Raw genomic sequence first — 5,000 nt, forward strand, 5'->3', positions numbered from 1 at the left:
GGGAGAACACTGATCAAATCTTACACTGGCGTACATTTTGAGTAACAGCTTCATTGGACAAACAACAGTGTGAAACATTACAGTCTACACTACAGTGTGAAACATTACAGTCTACACAACAGTGTGAAACATTACAGTCTACACTACAGTATGAAACATTACAGTCTACACTACAGTGTGAAACATTACAGTCTACACAACAGTGTGAAACATTACAGTCTACACTACAGTATGAAACATTACAGTCTACACTACAGTGTGAAACATTACAGTCTACACTACAGTATGAAACATTACAGTCTACACAACAGTGTGAAACATTACAGTCTACACTACAGTATGAAACATTACAGTCTACACTACAGTGTGAAACATTACAGTCTACACTACAGTATGAAACATTACAGTCTACACAACAGTGTGAAACATTACAGTCTACACTACAGTATGAAACATTACAGTCTACACTACAGTGTGAAACATTACAGTCTACACTACAGTGTGAAACATTACAGTCTACACTACAGTGTGAAACATTACAGTCTACACTACAGTATGAAACATTACAGTCTACACTACAGTGTGAAACATTACAGTCTACACTACAGTGTGAAACATTACAGTCTACACTACAGTATGAAACATTACAGTCTACACTACAGTGTGAAACATTACAGTCGTCCCTCGCCACGTCGCACCTCAAACACCGCCACTTCACCGCATTGTGGATTAAAAATATCATATTCAACACTTTTTTTTGCTCCTAAATTCAGCATTTGGAGCATAAAAGTGGCAAAATGAAGTAAATCAAATATCCATACTGGGTAGTACTGGCCACTAGATGATGTGGAGTCTGAGCCCAGGATGTGGTTGTGGCTTGTGCAGCCCTTTGAGACACTCGTGATTTAGGGCTATATAAGTAAACACTGATTGATTGATTGATTGATTTGGTGAGGTAAAAAGCCTATAATGAGCATTATAATCCACATAAATGCAGTATTTTATTGGACTGTGCAGGTGGCCTTCATGCTGGCTTGTTAGTGTAGAAGTACATGGATTTAATACTCATTTTGGCTCTATAAAACCTCACAAATCAGCATTATTTTTCTAAAGAAATGTAGAATTTAGAGGAATTTCAATGTGTTTTTTGGCATATAAAGCTTCAAATGAGCATTATTAGCCATTAAAATGCAGTATTTTTGTATCTGATATTCATTTTAGGTCTATAAAACATCAGAAATGATCATTGTGTAGAATTTGTGGGATTTTGCATGTGTGTTTTGGCATATAAAGCCTAAAATGAACATTATTATCCATATGATTGCAGTATATTTGTATTTTATTGGGTTATGCGGCATACAAATGTATTTAATATTCATTTTGGGTGTATAAAACCTCAGAAATGATCATTATTTTTCTATAGAAATGTAGAATTTAGAGGAATTTCAATGTGTATTTTGGCATATAAAGCTTGAAATGAGCATTATTGTCCATGAAAATGCAGTATTCTTGTATTTTATTGGCTTGTGCAGGTGTTTTTTGGCAAACAAATATAATATTCATGTTGGGTCTATAAAACCTTAGAAATGATCATTATTTTTCTGTAGAAATGTAGAATTTGTGGGATTTTGCATGTGTGTTTTGGCATATAAAGCCTAAAATGAACATTATTATCCATATGAATGCAGTATATTTGTATTTTGTTGGGTTATGCGGGTGTTTTTTGGCATACAAATGTATTTAATATTCATTTTGGATGTATAAAACTTTAGAAATGATCATTATTTTTATATAGAAATGTAGAATTTAGAGGAATTTAATGTGTATTTTGGCAGATAAAGCTTAAAATGAGCCTTATTGTCCATGAAAATGCAGTATTCTTGTATTTTATTGGCTTGTACAGGTGTTTTTGGCAAACAAATATAATATTCATTTTGGGTCTATAAAACCTTAGAAATGATCATTATTTTTCTGTAGAAATGTAGAATTTGTGGGATTTTGCATGTGTTTTTGGCACATAAAGCCTAAAATGAACATTATTATCCATATGATTGCAGTATATTTGTATTTTATTGGGTTATGCGGGTGTTTTTTGGCATACAAATGTATTTATTATTTATTTTGGGTGTATAAAACCTCAGAAATGATCATTATTTTTATATAGAAATGTAGAATTTAGAGGAATTTCAATGTGTTTTTTGGCAGATAAAGCTTAAAAAGAGGATTATTGTCCATGAAAATGCAGTATTTTTGTATTTTATTGGCTTGTGCAGGTGTTTTTTGGCAAACAAATATAATATTAATTTTGGGTCTATAAAACCTTAGAAATGATCATTATTTTTCTGTAGAAATGTAGAATTTGGTGTATTGTGCATGTGTGTTTTGGCATATAAAGCCTAAAATGAACATTATTATCCATATGAATGCAGTATATTTGTATTTTATTGGGTTATGCGGGTGTTTTTTGGCATACAAATGTATTTAATATTCATTTTGGGTCTATAAAACCTCAGAAATGATCTTTTTTTTTCTGTAGAAATGTAGAATTTACAGGAATTTCAATGTGTTTTTTGGCATATAAAGCTTAAAATGAGCATTATTGTCCATGAAAATGCAGTATTTTTGTATTTTATTGACTTGTGCAGGTGTTTTTTGGCAAACAAATATAATATTCATGTTGGGTGTATAAAACTTTAGAAATGATCATTATTTTTCTGTAGAAATGTAGAATTTGTGGGATTTTGCATGTGTGTTTTGGCATATAAAGCCTCAAATGAACATTATTATCCATATGAATGCAGTATATTTGTATTTTATTGGGTTATGCGGGTGTTTTTTGGCATACAAATGTATTTATTATTTATTTTGGGTCCATCAAACCTCAGAAATGATCATTATTTTTATATAGAAATGTAGAATTTAAAGGAATTTATGTTTTTTGGGCATAAAAAGCCTAAAATGCTGATAATGCATATTCTGTAAATGCAATATGTTTGTATTTTATTGGATGGTGCAGCTCTTTTCATGTTGTGGCCCCCAAGGTTCCTATCATATAAATACAAATATTACTATAAAAACTATCAAATGGATCATTCATTCAATCACAAACATTATGTTGGCTTATAATAAATCATACTTTCATTACTTTCTAGATAAAAAACAGAATCTGTGTATTGTCTTGCATTGTGCAGATAATTTCTTGGCATACAAATGTATCTGATATTCATTTTAGGTCTATAAAACATCAGAAATGATCATTGTGTACAATTTGGTGTATTGTGCATGTGTGTTTTGGCATATAAAGCCTAAAATGAACATTATTATCCATATGAATGCAGTATATTTGTATTTTGTTGGGTTATGTGGGTGTTTTTTGGCATACAAATGTATTTAATATTCATTTTGGGTGTATCAAACCTCAGAAATGATCTTTTTTTTTCTGTAGAAATGTAGAATTTACAGGAATTTCAATGTGTTTTTTGGCATATAAAGCTTAAAATGAGCATTATTGTCCATGAAAATGCAGTATTCTTGTATTGTATTGGCTTGTGCAGGTGTTTTTTGGCAAACACATATAATATTAATTTTTGGGTCTATAAAACTTTAGAAATGATCATTATTTTTCTGTAGAAATGTAGAATTTGTGGGATTTTGCATGTGTGTTTTGGCATATAAAGCCTAAAATGAACATTATTATCCATATGAATGCAGTATATTTGTATTTTATTGGGTTATGCGGGTGTTTTTTGGCATACAAATGTATTTATTATTTATTTTGGGTGTATAAAACCTCAGAAATGATCATTTTTTTTTATAGAATGTAGAATTTACAGGAATTTCAATGTGTTTTTTGGCATATAAAGCTTAAAATGAGCATTATTGTCCATGAAAATGCAGTATTTTTGTATTTTATTGACTTGTGCAGGTGTTTTTGGCATACACATATAATATTAATTTTGGGGTCTATAAAACTTTAGAAATTATCATTATTTTTCTGTAGAAATGTAGAATTTGTGGGATTTGGCATGTGTGTTTTGGCATATAAAGCCTAAAATGAACATTATTATCCATATGATTGCAGTATATTTGTATTTTATTGGGTTTATGCGGGTGTTTTTTGGCATACAAATGTATTTAATATTCATTTTGGGTGTATCAAACCTCAGAAATGATCATTATTTTTATATAGAAATGTAGAATTTAGAGGAATTTGTGTTTTGTTGGGCATAAAAAGCCTAAAATGCTGATAATGCATATTCTGTAAATGCAATATGTTTGTATTTTATTGGATGGTGCAGCTCTTTTCATGTTGTGGCCCCCAAGGTTCCTATCATATAAATACAAATATTACTATAAAAACTATCAAATGGATCATTCATTCAATCACAAACATTATGTTGGCTTATAATAAATCATATTTTCATTACTTTCTAGATAAAAAACAGAATCTTTGTATTGTCTTGCATTGTGCAGATAATTTCTTGGCATACAAAAATAACCATGAACATTTTTAAAAAGACTTATTTTGGAACCTCTTTAATGTTGGCCCCTCCTTATCATTGCAAATATTAAAATAACATGTTTTTATGCTGCATTTAATTTTTTGGTATAACTATTTTAGTTATGTTATGGGGCTGGTAATGAATTATAACACAACAGCATAAAAACTATAAAACATAATAGCATAAAAACTATAATAGTTAGACAAAAAAAAGTTTGCAGCACAAACAATTATTTTCATATTTGCAATGATAGTCAGTACCTCTCTTGTCCAGCAGAGGCCAGCGTTGTCCACACTGTCGTCCTCGCCCTGGCTGCTGTCTGGTCTTGTTTCCAAGTCTTCTTTGTCTTTGTCCACCTCCGAGCCAGAACCACCTCCACACATGATGGACTTTAGGACCCAGGGGAAGCCATGAAACATTCCTCCGTCAAAATGATTCCTTTTTTCTCAGCATATTTACACTCGGACTTGGAGCGCGTCAAGGCAGTCCATCAAAGTG

General features: G+C 31.1%; 1 protein-coding gene across 3 annotated transcripts in view; it reads left to right on the forward strand.

Moving 5' to 3' along the window:
- LOC133645104 (uncharacterized) overlaps window positions 1–5,000 on the forward strand; it is a 52,405-nt gene that overhangs the window by 9,083 nt on the left and 38,322 nt on the right. The gene's annotated exons all lie outside the window — the stretch shown is intronic.

This window comes from Entelurus aequoreus, linkage group LG28 (genome assembly GCF_033978785.1).
Source record: "Entelurus aequoreus isolate RoL-2023_Sb linkage group LG28, RoL_Eaeq_v1.1, whole genome shotgun sequence".
NCBI classification, from domain to species: Eukaryota; Metazoa; Chordata; class Actinopteri; order Syngnathiformes; family Syngnathidae; genus Entelurus; species Entelurus aequoreus.